Consider the following 16,370-nt stretch of genomic DNA (forward strand, 5'->3'; position numbering starts at 1 on the left):
TGGTGCGCATCAAGAAGGATGATGAATGGAAAACAGCCTTTAGTACCACCTCGGGCCATTACGAGTATCTAGTCATGCCATACGGGTTGATGAATGCTCCGTCGGTTTTCCAATCATTTGTGGATGAGATCTTCAGGGACATGCAGGGACAGGGAGTCGTTGTGTACATAGATGACATTCTCGTGTACTCACCTACCCGTGTCGAGCATGTGGCCCTGGTGCGCAGAGTGTTGCGGAGGCTGGTGGAGCACGACCTGTATGTGAAGGCAGAGAAGTGTCTGTTTTTCCAGGAGTCTATCTCCTTTTTGGGGTATCAGTTGTCCGCGTCAGGGGTGAAGATGGAGGTAGACCGAGCGTCGGCCGTGCGTAATTGGCAAACACCAACCACTGTGAAAGAGGTGCAGCAGTTTTTGGGGTTTGCGAATTACTACCGGAGGTTTATCCGGGGTTTTGGGCAAGTGGCAGCTCCCATCACGTCTCTCTTGAAGGGGGTCCGGTGCGTCTGCAGTGGTCAGTCGAGGCGGACAGGGCGTTTGGGGAGGCTGAAGGACCTGTTTACCTCGGCTCCGGTGCTGGCGCATCCGGATCCCTCTTTACCATTTCAGGTAGAGGTGGATCGCGTCTGAGGCCGGTATTGGCGCCGTGCTTTCACAACGGTCAGGCGCGCCACCTAAACTCCGCCCCTGTGCCTTCTATTCCAAGAAGCTCAGCCCGGCGGAGCGAAATTATGACATAGGGGACAGGGAGCTGTTAGCTGTGGTACAGGCCCTTAAGGTGTGGAGGCACTGGCTTGAGGGGGGCTCAACACCCTTTCCTCATTTTGACGGACCACCGTAACCTGGAGTACATCCGGGCAGCGAGGAGGCTGAACCCTCGGCAGGCTAGATGGAGTATGTTTTTGACCCGTTTCTCTTTTAAGATCACCTACATCCCTGGGTCACAAAACGGGAAGGCAGATGCGCTGTCTCGGCTGTATGACGGGGAGGGAGAGGTTCGTGGAGCCCACTCCCATACTGCCGGAGTCGTGTCTAGTGGCACCGGTGGTGTGGGAGCTCGATTCTGAGCTCGAGCGGGCATTACGCACCCGACCCTAGTCCACCACAATGCCCGGAGGGTCGGAAGTATGTTCCGCTCGAGTGTCGGGATCGATTGATCTATTGGGCTCACACGTCACCCTCCTCTGGACACCCGGGTATCGGCCGGACAGTGCACTGTCTTAGTGCCAAATATTGGTGGCCCACGTTGGCCAGGGATGTGAGGGTTTATGTTTCCTCCTGCTCGGTGTGCGCCCAGTGTAAGGCGCCCTAGACATCTGCCTAGGGGTAAGTTACTGCCCCTGCCCGTTCCATAACGACCATGGTCCCACCTCTCGGTGGATTTTATAACTGACCTTCCCCTCTCTCAAGGGAATACTACCATCCTGGTCGTTGTGGACCGGTTCTCTAAGGCCTGTCGTTTGCTCCCCATGCCGGGTCTTCCTACTGCCCTGCAGACCGCCGAAGCTATATTCACCCATGTGTTCGGCACTACGGGGTGCCCGAGGACATTGTGGCTGACCGAGGTCCCAATTCACCTCCAGAGTCTGGAGAGCTTTTATGGAGCGGTTGGGGGTCTCGGTGAGCCTCACCTCGGGTTACCACCCGGAGAGTAATGGGCAGGTGGGAAACGCTTAACCAGGATGTGGGTAGGTTTCTCAGAACGTACTGCCGGGATCGGCCGGAGGAGTGGGCGAGATATGTGCCCTGGGCCGAGATGGCACAGAACTCTCTCCGCCACTCCTCCACCCAACTAACCCCTTTTCAGTGTGTTTTGGGGTACCAGCCGGTTCTGGCACCATGGCATGAGAGCCAGATCGAGGCCCCCGCTGTGGATGAGTGGGTGCGGCGCTCGGAGGAGACGTGGGACGCTGCACACGTCCATCTGCAGCGTGCCATACGTCGACAGAAGACGAGCGCCGACCTACACCGCAGTGAGGGGCCAGTGTACGCACCTGGAGATCGAGTCTGGCTCTCTGCCAGAAACCTGCCCCTCCGCCTGCCCTGTCGGAAGCTGGGTCGGCGGTTTGTAGGGCCATTTAAAGTCCTGAGAAGGTTGAACGAGGTATGTTATAGATTACAGTTACCAGTTGAGTATAAGTGTATTAACCCCTCGTTCCATGTGTCCCTTCTCAGGCCGGTGGTAGCAGGCCCACTCCAAGAACATGAGATCTTGGAGACCCCCCGGCCCCGTTGGACATCGAGGGGTACCGGCGTACACCGTGAGATCCATCTTGGATTCTAGACGCCGGAGAGGGGGTCTTCAGTATCTAGTGGAGTGGGAGGGGTACGGTCCGGAGGAGCGGTGCTGGGTGCCGAGGAGAGACATCTTGGACCCGTCGCTCCTGACGGAATTCCATCGGGGGTATCCGACGCGCCCTTCGCGCCGCGGCCTCCGGGTCGTCCCCAAGGCGGAGTCGGCGCGCGTCTGGAGCCGCGCGTCAAGGGGGGGGTACTGTCACGGTTTCGGCCGAGGCTGCCTCTCTCCCTTGTTCGGGCAGGCTTCGGCGTTCGTCGTCTCCGAATTCTAGCTGCCACCGATTGATGTTTCATGTTCGTTTGCTTTTGTCTGTTTGTTTCTACACCTGTTTCTGTTTTGTAGTAATTAGTGTCCTATAAGTTTCTCGTTGTGTTTGTCTTGTGTTGTGTGTGATTGTTACCGTCAGTCTGTGTATTGCTCGGTTGAGCGTTATTTTCTCCACTGTTTGCTGGAGCGTTCGTTGCACTTGTGTGTGCACTTATTTCTTCCTGACGCACCTGTTTGTGCGCATTGTCTTTTCGCCTTCGTGCGTATTTTGCTGTCAGGCTTATTTCGTCCTGTTGCCTGTGTTTAGGCAGGAATACAGCTTTTTGGAATTCAGTCTGCTTCCTGCGTTTGATTCCTACACCACACCTACAACACGACCTGACAAAAGTCATTATAAAAAATGCACTATCTTGCTAGATTAATGTATTGCATTTTCTGCAAATACCAGAATGATCACCATTATGACTAATCATCACATTCACAAAACAGATGATATCTCTATTCCTCACCCTAGTGTCATGTGATTAATCCACTACCGTTGGGCTTACCGTTGGCATCGATATGAGTCTGAAACATTTATTCTACTGTCAAAATTGACTACAAAGTGTAAATAGGAGCATTTTGGTCACAAAGTCAGTTTCGTACAAAAATGAGTTTTGTGAGACTTTTGGTTGTGACTGAATTACAAGATAAATTAACGTTGGGTTTGTTTCAATCCTGCCCACAGCTGGCAGCACACAAGTAATCATTAATTCGGAGTACAGCTGCATGTGACCCAATCATAATGCCCAGTGGGTCAGAAGTTTACATACACTCAATTAGTATTTGGTAGCATTGCCTTTAAATTGTTTAACTTGGGTCAAACGTTTCGGGTAGCCTTCCACAAGCTTCCCACAATAAGTTGGGTGAATTTTGGCCCATTCCTCCTGACAGAGCTGGTGTAACTGAGTCAGGTTTGTAGGCCACCTTGCTCGCACACACTTTTTCAGTTCTGCCCACAAATATTCTATAGGATTGAGGTCAGGGCTTGTGATGGCCACTCCAATACCTTGACTTTGTTGTCCTTAAGCCATTTTGGCACAACTTTGGAAGTATGCTTGGGGTCATTGTCCATTTGGAAGACCCATTTGCGACCAAGCTTTAACTTCCTGACTGATGTCTTGAGATGTTGCTTCAATTTATCCACATAATTTTCCTTCCTCATGATGCCATCTATTTTGTGAAGTGCACCTGTCCCTCCTGCAGCAAAGCACCCCCACAGCATGATGCTGCCACCCCCGTGCTTCACGGTTGGGATGGTGTTCTTCGGCTTGGAAGCAACTCCCTTTTTCCTGAAAACATAACGATGTTCATTATGGGCAAACAGTTCTATTTTTGTTTCATCAGACCAGAAGACATTTCTCCAAAAAGTACGATCTTTGTCCCCATGTGCAGTTGCAAACCGTAGTCTGGCTTTTTTATGGTGGTTTTGGAGCAGTGGCTTCTTCCTTGCTGAGTGGCCTTTCAGGTTATGTTGATATAGGACTCGTTTTACTGTGGATATAGATACTTTTGTACCTGTTTCCTCCAGCATCTTCACAAGGTCCTTTGCTGTTGTTCTGGGATAGATTTGCACTTTTGGCACTAAAGTACGTTCATCTCTAGGAGACAGAACGCATCTCCTTCCTGAGCGGTATGACGGCTGCGTGGTCCCATGGTGTTTATACTTGCGTACTATTGTTTGTAAAGATGAATGTGGTACCTTCAGGCGTTTGGAAATTGCTCCCAAGGATGAACCAGACTTGTGGAGGTCTACCATTTTTTTTCTGAGGTCTTGGCTGATTTCTTTTGATTTTCCCATGATGTCAAGCAAACAGGCACTGAGTTTGAAGGTAGGCCTTGAAATACATCCACAGGTACACCTCCAATTGACTCAAATGGTGTCAATTAGCCTATCAGAAGCTTCTAAAGCCATGACATCGTTTTCTGGAATTTCCCAAGCTGTTTAAAGGCACCGTCAACTTAGTGTATGTAAACTTCTGACCCACTGGAATTGTGATACAGTGAATTATAAGTGAAATAATCTGTCTGTAAACAATTGTTGGAAAAATTACTTGTGTAATGCACAAAGTAGATGTCCTAACCAACTTGCCAAAAATATAGTTTGTTAACGAGACATTTTGTGGAGTGGTTGAAAAACGAGTTTTAATGACTCCAAACTAAGTGTATGTAAACTTCCGACTTCAACTGTATGTAAGAATGCTGTTCATTGACTATAGCTCAGCATTCAACACAATAGTACCCTCCAAGCTCATCATTAAGCTTGAGGCCCTGGGTCTGAACCCTGCCCTGTGCAACTGGGTCCTGGACTTCCTGACGGGCCGCCCCCAAGTGGTGAAGATAGGAAACAACATCTCCACTTCGCTGATCCTCAACACTGGGGCCCCACAAGGGTGCGTGCTCAGCCCTCTCCTGTACTCCCTGTTCAACCGTGACTGCATGGCCAAGCACGCCTCCAACTCAATCATCAAGTTTGCAGATGACACAACAGTAGTAGGCTTGATTACCAACAATGACGAAACAGCCTACAGGGAGGAGGTGAGGGCTCTGGGAGTGTGGTGCCAGGAAAATAACCTCTCACTCAACGTCAACAAAACAAAGGAGATGATCATGGACTTCAGTAAACAGCAGAGGGTGCACCCCCCTATCCACATCAACAGGACCGCAGTGGAGAAGGTGGAAAGCTTCAAGTTCCTTGGCGTACACATCACTGACAAACTGAAATGGTCCACCCACGCAGACAGTATGGTGAAGAAGAGAGGGTTAGGGTTAGGGTTAGGGTTAGGGTTAGGGTTAGGGTTAGGGTTAGAGCAGAGCCTCTTCAACCTCAGGAGGCTGAAGAAATTTGGGTTGGCACCTAAAACCCTCACAAACTTTTACAGATGCACAATTGAGAGCATCCTGTCCCACTGTATCACCGCCTGGTACGGCAACTGCACCGCCCACAACCACAGGGCTCTCCAGAGGGTGGTGCGGTCTGCCCAACGCATTACCAGGGGCAAACTACCCACCCTCCAGGACACCTACAGCACCCGATGTCACAGGAAGGCCAAAAAGATCATCAAGGACATCAACCACCCGAGCCACTGCCTGTTCATCCCGCTATCATCCAGAAGGCGAGGTCAGTACAGGTGCATCAAAGCTGGAACCGAGAGAATGAAAAACAGCTTCTATCTCAAGGCCATCAGACTGTTAAATAGCCATCACTAGCACATTAGACGCTGCTGCTGCCTATTGAAATCACTGGCCACTTTAAGAAATGGAACACTTGTCACTTTAATAATGTTTACATATCTTGCACTACTCATCTCATATGTATATACTGTATTCTATAATATTTTACTGTATTTTAGTCCATGCCGCTCTGTCATTGCTTGTCCATATATGTAAATATTCTTAAATTCCATTCCTTACTTAGATTTGTGTGTATTGGGTATATGTTGTGAAATTGTTAGATATTACTTGTTAGATATTACTGCACTGTCGGAGCTAGTAGCACAAGCATTTCGCTACACCCGCAATAACATCTGCTAAACACGTGTATGTGACAAATAACATTTGATTTGATTTGATTTGAATCCACTCCCATTGGGCTTACTGGGGTGAGGTCAGGTGCTGATGATGTGGAGGACATGAGAGGGAGAGAGATGAGCCAACAGAGGATCAGGAGGAGCCCTGAGGTGTGACTGGTTTCCATGGCTGCCAGCACAATTCCCTATCATCAAGATCACAGAATACCATGTTTTTTTCCCCCATGTCACTCGCTTTGATTACACACACAAAGGAAATCTTCTATATAGTGCCAAATAAGGGTTCTTTGGCTTGTAACCATAGCGGATCACTTTTTGATATAGATCATTTTGATATAGATCATTTTTTAAAGATTCCATAAATCAGGGGTTCTCAAAGTGGGGTCTGCGGGAGGTACTATGTTTACAAAATTTAAAAAAGAACATTGCCAACAACAACAGATTAAAGTAATTCATTTTGGACAAGGGTTCTGTGGAATAAGTTTAGAGGGTGTAATACAATACAATACAATGCAATATTATTAATCTACAATTTATGTTCTTAACCCTGGGCAACATGGGCCTGGGAGGCTCACAGGGATATTGGTATCCACATTACCGTGGCAGGTAGCCTAGTGGTTAAGCGCGTTGCACCAATAACCTTAAGGTTGCTGGTTTGAATCCCTGAGCTGACTAGGTGAAAAATCTGTCAATGTGCCCTTGAGCTAGGTACTTAACCCTAATTGCTCCTGTAAATTGCTTTGGATAAAAGCGTCTGCTAACTGTCAAACGTACTCAACCAATCTTTCAACTCAATACTTCTTGTATTCCCCCAAAATGAAATATAAAACAACAGAAAAGCACTGTAACTTAAGCAATTTGCCTCTTGGCAAAATGTTTAGAATTGCAGGAAATTAGCTTGAACCAGTGGAGGCTGGTGGGAGGAGCTATAGGATGACAGGCTCATTGTAATGGCTGAAATTGAATAAATAGAATGGAGTCAAACGTGGTTTCCATATGTTTGATGTGTTTGATACCATTCCATCGATTCCATTCCAGCCTTTACAATGAGCCTGTCCTCCTATAGCTCCTCCCACCAGCCTCCTCTGGCTTGAAAACTGCTAAATGTTCTCTCCTATGCCAAGAGGAGGGCCTTAAACTTCTCAATTAGAAAACAGCCTATGTGGCATCGATATGAATCAGAAACATTTATTCTACTGTCAAAATTGACTACAAAGTGTAAATAGGAAAATTTTGGTCATAAAGTCAGTCTCGTCCAAAACTGAGTTTTGTGAGACTTTTGGTCGTGACTGCGTCACAACATAAATGAAGGTTGGGTTTGTTTCAATCATGCCCACGGCTGGCAGCGCACAAGTAATCACCAATTTGGAGTGCAGCTGCATGCGACCCAATCGTAATGCCCGTGGTATATTTGGGTTCATTTTGGATATCCCTATGGGTCTAGTTAGGGACCATCAGTAAATGACACAATGTACATGGGACAATATGTAAAAATAACAATATCTAAAAATGTCTATGATTTAAAAACCACAAACCAACTATATATTGTGGAAATTCATATACAAATATTGAAAGCATTTAATGAAAGAACTAAAAGGTGCCTGTCACGATCGTTGAGAGACGGGTCAGACCAAGGTGCAGCGTGCGATGTGAACATGTTTATTTAACCCAAATAAACTCACGACAAAACAACGTAACGTGAAGGCTATACACAATACAAGCCTAACACAGGAACAAGATCCCACAAACATAGTAGGCAACTGGGCTACCTAAGTTTGATCCCCAATCAGAGACAACAAGCGACAGCTGCCTCTGATTGGGAACCATACCTGGCCAAGCATAGAAATAATAACATAGAACTTCAACACCCTTACTCAACATACAAGAGTTCCATACGTCAGGGCGTGACAGTACCCCCCCCCCCCCCAAATGTGCGGACTCCGACCGCACAAACCTGACATAACAGGGTGGGGTCCGGGGCGGGCGTGACGACCTCTCAGCCCGTTTGAATTCCGTTGCCCGGCCCTTTAAAATGTTTCTTCCCAGGGCAGGGCCCGAGACTTGGTTCGTCCGGCCATGCACTGTCGAAGTCATAGTAAAACTCCTTGTATGCTATTTTTTATCTCACTCGAGTTGTGTTCTGATTATGAGGGGGTCCCTGGTGAATTTGCTATCACAAAAGGGGTCCCCAGCCCCAAAGAGTTTGAGCACCCCTGCTGTAAAGAACCATGCTCATAAGGTTCTAAATGGAACCTTTATGGTGCTATAAAGAACCCTTTCCTAAGGTTCTATAAAGAACCATTAATAATAAAAGGTTCTATATAGCATCAAAAAAGGGTTCCGCTATGGTTACAACCCCTTTTGGGGCTATATAGAACCTATTTTTATGGTTCTTTATAGAACCGTTATGGAGAATGGTTCTATAAAGAACCCTCAATCTCAAAGGTTCTTTGTAGATTATTTTTAAGAACCATACAGGGTTTTTTATTCTCGTTAGCCATATTATATTATGAAAATTCCTTAGGCATTATTGTGTTGATTAACAAGTTGAATCAGGTGTACAACTTCTAGAACAGCTGGGGTTATTTTAGGAGAGAATTGAGAACTACTCATTTAGGCCATACATGAGTCTTTCACAAGACATGGTAACTGGCCTTTAGTCATATTTTAATATGGACTAGCATAACACAACAGATTAGATAAACTGGAATGACACTCTCACTCACGGTTTGGTTGCACAAAAAAAAGGGATGTGAGGAAACGACTACCCAAAATATTCGAATGAGCCACCGCCCCTACATTTCAATTATCACTAAAAGAGGAAAGAACCCTTTTCTAAACTGTTAAGAACCATTGAAGGGCTACAACGGTTCATTGAGTCATTATGGTTCCACAAAGAACCATCACCCTTACCAAAAAAACTTAAAGAACCCCTAATTTCTAAGTGTGTACAGTTTGCAGTCACCATGGAAATCCCTAACAAAGCTATCTGTTTCATGTACCAATAATATCTTATGTTTCACTGAGTCGTAGCTGAACGACGACATGGACAACATACAGCTAGCGGGCTATACGCTACATCGGCTGGATAGAACGGCTGACTCCGGTAAGACAAGGGGTGGCGGTCTGTGTATATTTGTAAACAACAGCTGGTCCACAAAATCAAATACTAAGGAAGTCTCGAAGTTTTGCTCGCCTGAGGTAGAGTACCTTATGATAAGCTGTAGACCACACTATTTACCAAGAGAGTTTTCATCTATATTTCTCATAGCTGTCTATTTACCACCACAAACCAATGCTGGCATTAAGATTGCACTCAATAACCTGTATAAGGCCATAACTAAACAGGAAAATGCTCATCCAGAGGCAGCGCTCCTAGTGGCCGGGGACTTTAATGCAGGGAAACTTAAATCCGTTCTACCTCATTTCTACCAGCATGTTAAATGTGCAACCAGAGGAAAAAAAACTCTAGACCACCTTCACTCCACACACAGAGACACATACAAAGCTCTCCCTCGCCCTCCATTTGGCAAATCTGACCATAACTCTATCCTCCTGATTCCTGCTTATAAGCAAAAACTAAAGCAGGAAGCAACAGTGACTCAGTTAATAAAAAAGTGGTTAGATGACGCAGATGCTAAGCTACAGGACTGTTTTGCTAGCACAGACTGGAACATGTTCCAGGATTCTTCAGATAGCATTGAGGAGTACACCACATCAGTCACTGGCTTCATCAATAAGTGCATCGATGACGTCGTCCCCACAGTGACCGTACGTACATACCCCAACCAGAAGCCATGGATTACAGGCAACATCCGCAGTGAGCTAAAGGGTAGAGCTGCTGCTTTTAAGGAGCGGGACTCTAACCCAGACGCTTATAAGAAATCCCGCTATGCCCTCCGACGAACCATCAAACAGGCAAAGAGTCAATACAGGACTAAGATTGAATCGTACTACACCGGCTCTGACGCTCGTCGGATGTGGCAGAGCTTGAAAACTATTACAGACTACAAAGGGAAGCACAGCCGCGAGCTGCCCAGTGACACAAGCCTACCAGACGAGCTAAATCACTTCTATGCTCGCTTCGAGGCAAGCAACACTGAAGCATGCATGAGAGCACCAGCTGTTCCAGATGACTATGTGATCACGCTCTCCGTAGCTGATGTGAGTAAGACTTTTAAGCAGGTCAACATTCAGACGGATTACCAGTGTCTTCACCAACATTTTCAACATGTCCCTGACTGAGTCTGTAATAACAACATGTTTCAAGCAAACCACCATAGTCCCCGTGCCCAAGGACACTAAGATAACCTGCCTAAATGACTACCGAACCGTAGCACTGACGTCTGTAGCCATGAAGTGCTTTGAAAGGCTGGTCATGGCTCACATCAACACCATTATCCCAGAAACCCTAGACCCACTCCAATTTGCATACCGCCCCAAAAGATCCACAGATGATGCAATCTCTATTGCACTCCACACTGCCCAAGAGGAACACCTACGTGAGAATGCTAATCATTGACTACAGCTCAGCGTTCAACACCATAGTGCCCTCAAAGCTCATCACTAAGCTAAGGACCCTGGGACTAAACACCTACCGCTGCAACTGGATCCTGGACTTCCAGACGGGCCACCCCCAGGTGGTAAGGGTAGGTAACAACACATCTGCCACGCTGATCCTCAACACGGGGGCCCCTCAGGGGTGCGTGCTCAGTACCCTCCTGTACTCCCTGTTCACCCATGACTGCATGGCCAGGCATGACTCCAACACCATCATTAAGTTTGCAGACGACACAACAGTGGTAGACCTGATCACCGACAACGATGAGACAGCCTATAGGGAGGAGAGACCTGGCAGTGTGGTGCCAGGATAACAACCTCTCCCTCAACGGGACCAAGACAAAGGAGATGATTGTGGACTACAGGAAAAAAAAGAGGACTGAGCACGCCCCCATTCTCATCGACAGGGCTGTAGTGGAACAGGTTGAGAGCTTCAAGTTCCTTGGTGTCCAAACACACCAAGACAGTCATGAAGAGGGCACAACAAAGCCTATTCCCCCTCAGGAGACTGAAAATATTTGGCATGGGTCCTCAGATCCTCAAAAAGTTCTACAGCTGCACCATCGAGAGCATCCTGACTGGTTGCATCACCGCCTGGTATGGCAACTGCTCGGCCTCTGACCGCAAGGCACTACAGAGGTTAGTGCGTACGGCCCAGTACATCACTGGGGCCAAGCTTCCTGCCATCCAGGACCTCTATACCAGGCGGTGTCAGAGGAAGGCCCTCAAAATTGTCAAAGACTCCAGCCACCCTAGTCATGGACTGTTCTCTCTGCTACCGCACGGCAAGCGGTACCGGAGCGCCAAGTCTAGGTCCAAAAGGCTTCTCAACAGCTTCTACCCCCAAGCCATAAGACTCCTGAACAGCTAATCATTTACATTTACATTTTAGTCATTTAGCAGACGCTCTTATCCAGAGCGACTTACAGTTAGTGAGTGCATTTATTTTCATACTGGCCTCCCGTGGGAAACGAACCCACAACCCTGGTGTTGCAAGCGCCATGCTCTACCAACTGAGCTACCCGGACTATTTGCACCCCCACCCCATCTTTTTACGCTGCTGCTACTCTGTTAATTATTTATGCATAGTCACTTTAACTCTACCCACATGTACATATTACCTCAACTACCTCAACTAGCCGGTGCCCCCGCACATTGACTCTGCACTGGTACCCCCCTGTATATAGCCTCCCTACTGTTATTTTATTTTACTTCTGCTCTTTTTTTCTCAACACTTTTTTTTTGTTGTTGTTTTATTTTACTTTTTTATTAAGAAATAAATGCATTGTTGGTTAAGGGCTGTAAGTAAGCATTTCACGGTAATTTCTACACCTGTTGTATTCGTCGCATGTGGCAAATACATTTATTTTATTTTTTTTAACAACCATGAGAAATAGTGAATGGAGAATTAAGAGGGAAGAGCTGCTGGGATCAAAGTCATGCTAAAGGTGCTACTCTCCTGCCAAAACTTGCAATCAATACAGGAATCTTCTCCCCTACAATGTTTGATTCTGGTGGTTGGTGTTTGTCTTGAATAAGACCCCCACTGTATGGACTTACTCACGGTAACGATGCAGCATCGGGAATGTGTATTCTTCTCCTGACAAAGACCACCTCCATGGCCACAGGCACCTGCAGGTCCCACCTGGATAGTCATCTTATACCACAGCTGGAGGCGTTCTGTCGCTAGAGAATGCTGATGTGATGATATCTATGACTGTGTGAGTGAGAACCATTTTGTTTATATTTTCACTGGGTTGATTGATTTAATGGTGAATTCATTAATTAGTGATGGGGTGTGGCTGCATTTGGTCATACTCAAGCACTTTGGTGTACATTTAAATTAAAATAGCGTACCTCTTTTACACCTCCAGTCTTTTTATTTTTCCTCTTTGGTCCACTCATCACCTTGCTGTTACATTCGGCACCACTGTAAAACAAATATAAAACAACAGCACTCTACAAGACAACAAAACAGCTTGTAAAGACAACACAGCTGTAGGCCTCCGGATCAAATTCGCCTAAACACCAGGTAGGGCAAAGAACCTAACCCAATATGGCACATGTTGTTTTTCAATGACATTCAGTGTGGGGCAGCTGGTGTAGGCTAGTGATATAGAGCTAACGTGATTATCCTGAGCATTCTCCTCCTTGTTGCCGGGAGCGGGAGCTAGCACTGGCAGGTCTGGTTACACAGATTGGGAACAGAGTGTATCTCCACAGGGGTGTCAGACTCGCCAGAGCCAAAAGCGAAGATGACATGCAAGAGCTGAGGATAATGTCAAGGTCCTTTTTCCTCATCCCCCCCAGTTCAGATACTGTAAGGTTATTTCTGAAGGTTGTGCTGAAGGTTTTGGGCTCCTAAGACCTTAATTATAGGTCATAGCGTACAGAAAGAGACCTTGACCTCGTTGTTCTGACTTTGAAGGATTATTATCAAAGTTAATCATGCATGTCATTAGCTGAAGCTGTATGGTCCTTGTTCCCATGAAAGTGTGTGTATTGGGACTGAAATTCACTTCAGGGTATCACACATTTCTCTTATCTCAGTTGTAGCAAACGTTTCACTAATGTGTGAGACGCAGTGGGTAGGTTGAGTTTGATCTGAATGGTAACAAACATTATGCCCTCTTGAGGATACTAAGTTCTTTCTGGTTATAGTGGCTAGTTTTCCCGTAGCTTATTCAACCTAAATCTGTATTAATCCAGGTCAAGACAAGTTGAAAATCATGTTAAATGTCTGAGTGAGTTAAGCAACTAAATATTCATGCCACAGTAGGACATTTCAAGGATCGGGATTAGGGATTAATTAAAGTAAATTACAATCAGTAGTTATTTAATACCCATAATCATTAATTAGGTTATGTTTTATTCACATGACTAGTCATCAGAAGTACTCCGTTAATAGGCACAATTTTTCCAGAACATGAGGCATAGTACACATTCAAAGATCAAAGTGAATCCACATTGTCAGAAGGTGCTTTTCAGCTAGTGGAGCATTCTCTCCAGACGGAAGCTCTGACATTACTGCTTATCGTTAATGGAGGTGAGTTCAGACACAGGTGCAGGATTGTGCCAAGAGCAACGGGCTAAACAGTTCTAATCTAGAGGTTGGCTCATTGTAATTGAGTTTAAATCAGAGTCCATGACACATTTGTAATGACCATTGCCTGGTCTAGCTGAGTGGGCCTTTTGAATCATTGAGCCATTGTCTGATCTGCACTTGGTGTGTGTATGTGTGTGTTTATTTCACCTTTATTTACAATGACGACCTGTCAAACACATCAATAAACAACAATTACACTATACAGATCAATTACACAATACATGAAAGCAAACATAAAACACGAAAAGCAAAACACATTCATATGAAACAAACATTCTTCAGTAAAAAGGCCCTCTAACATCCGCCTGAATTGCCCTAAAGGCACCAAATCAACCAACTTTACTGGCTTTTGGAGATGAGAGGTGCAAAAAAAAACTAAGAGCAGATTTACTTAATTCCGTGAAGATTGAAGGGAACTCCATGGTTAGCCGTCACTGAGTCTGGTAACTTATACGTCTGAAGGTTAACAATGAGGTATGGCGGAAGTTTATGCAAGAGGGCTTTATAGACAAAAAGAGCGTAATGCATCGATCTACGAGACTTCAAGGAGGGCCAGCCTACTTTCTGATACAAAATGCAATGATGTGTACTGAACCTATGACCCGTAATAAAGCGCAATGTGCTATGATAAGGCTAATTGATGAAAGCCTCTGAATAAGTAATGAGTGATACACAGTGTCGAAGGCTTTAGACAGGTCAATAAAAAGGGCAGCACAATGTTTCTTCTTATATTTCTTCTTATTATTATGTGTGTGTGTGTGTGTGTGTGTGTGTGTAAAGGGGGTTTCTGGGGGGTTTGGGGGAGGGGTGACTGGTGACTGGTGACTGGTGCCAGTCTTCACATTGCTCAGTTACAATGACATGGCTTGTGCTGAAGAGGACTCTAACATCTACCCTGACCCCTTATAACAGCCGTTGCCGTGGTGACCCAACATAATTAACAAATGAATCACCTTGGAGTTTCTCAGCTCAGACACATCAAGGTCTGGTTGGTCAGGTGGAGAGAGGGGGTGGACCGTAGGCTGAATCCCAGACACAATACTGGGCGGGGTAGAGGACAGGGGTGGAGCCAAAGTGGGACCCAGGTGGCCACTTGGAGACAAATATAGTGCGTTAAAATGGGATCAGGGCACCTCTTAATCATCATTAGAAGGCTAGACACTTTATATTAATGTATTATTTTATACAATTTCCTAGTTCTGGCTCTTGTCATTTTTCTACTTACATTATAGTGAGGGTAGCAGTTGTAGCTTCTTGAAATTCAGCTCATGATGGTTTGGTGAAGAGTCGGAATATGCTTTTTTTATGCTGTGAAAAATTCAACCACATACTGTAGGTTCCATATCAAAAGCTTATTTGAATGGTCATTTCTTATATAAACCATGGGCAACCCTTGCCTTTTAAGAAATAAAATCTCCTACTTTTGATTTTGATATTCATTATTTATCTCTCCCTCATAATAAAGCTGTTACTTAATTAAAGATGAACACTTTGTTGTAGGTTATGTACATGTGTTGTGTTCAATTGTTTCTGTAACATTTTCAGTTGAGAACAAGGGTGTGATTGTAAAAGCTGTATGCTTCAGGTTAGCCTCAAGACTTCTTTGACAGACCATTGATAAGGTCCCTATCCCCACACCCAGCTCAGGACAAGGGCAGCCAATTCAGTAGATTTCACACCCGAGCATAGCCTATGAGCATCGACCGAGGAAAGCAATTATAGCTCAGCTGTTCTTGAAAAGGGGACTTTCACAGGCCAAGAACCCCAACCCTCAAAATTGTCAGAGTGCCAGAAAATATGAATGCTATTCTTTCATTAGTTCAGTTACATACTGAAGGCTTGCTCTATTTAGGCTATCAAAATATAATTTAGCCTGAGTAGACTATAGGCAATGTTGTTCTGTGTGTCCTTGGCTGTATGGGAAAATATACTTATCATCTCAACAATAAGTTGATTGTGCTATTTAAATTCCCCCATTCTATTATGTCTATGGAACCAATTGTTACATTAGAATCATTGGCATTAATCTCTTGACCAATCCATGAATGTCAACTATCTGTCCTATTTGATTGTTTATATCAAACGTCAACCTAGGATACTGACAGTGCACTTCCACCAGCAGAGTCTTGGAAATCCTTCCTGTTCTCAGCACATCTTAAACATTAAACATGGACAACTCTTTCAGGGGGAGACAGTGGAGGCACCCAATTGTGCTATTAGTGAGGACAAGTGTTGAATGCTCCGAAGGCCTATATGAGGAGTGTTTAGTGGAGGTCCTAGTTGGCAGGAGAAGGGGGCTTTTTCAAAGGATGTCTGATGCCATTTTTCCACAGTTCACTTGAAGGAGAGCAGCAGCTGTGATAAGATGGGCAAGAACAACAAACAGGAGAGGAGTGAGAGAGTGAGAGATTGCAGCTGTCTGAAAAAGGTCTGGGAAATAACAAAAGACTAACTGTGGACATTGGGTTACCTAACTGTTAACCTGGAGGCTCATCCATGGAATACCATGATGTCACTTAAAGAGCAAGAGGGCTTGATGTATGGTTGAAGTTGTTTGAAGAGGGTAACACCAT

Source organism: Coregonus clupeaformis, chromosome 35 (assembly GCF_020615455.1).
Source record: "Coregonus clupeaformis isolate EN_2021a chromosome 35, ASM2061545v1, whole genome shotgun sequence".
Classification (NCBI taxonomy): domain Eukaryota; kingdom Metazoa; phylum Chordata; class Actinopteri; order Salmoniformes; family Salmonidae; genus Coregonus; species Coregonus clupeaformis.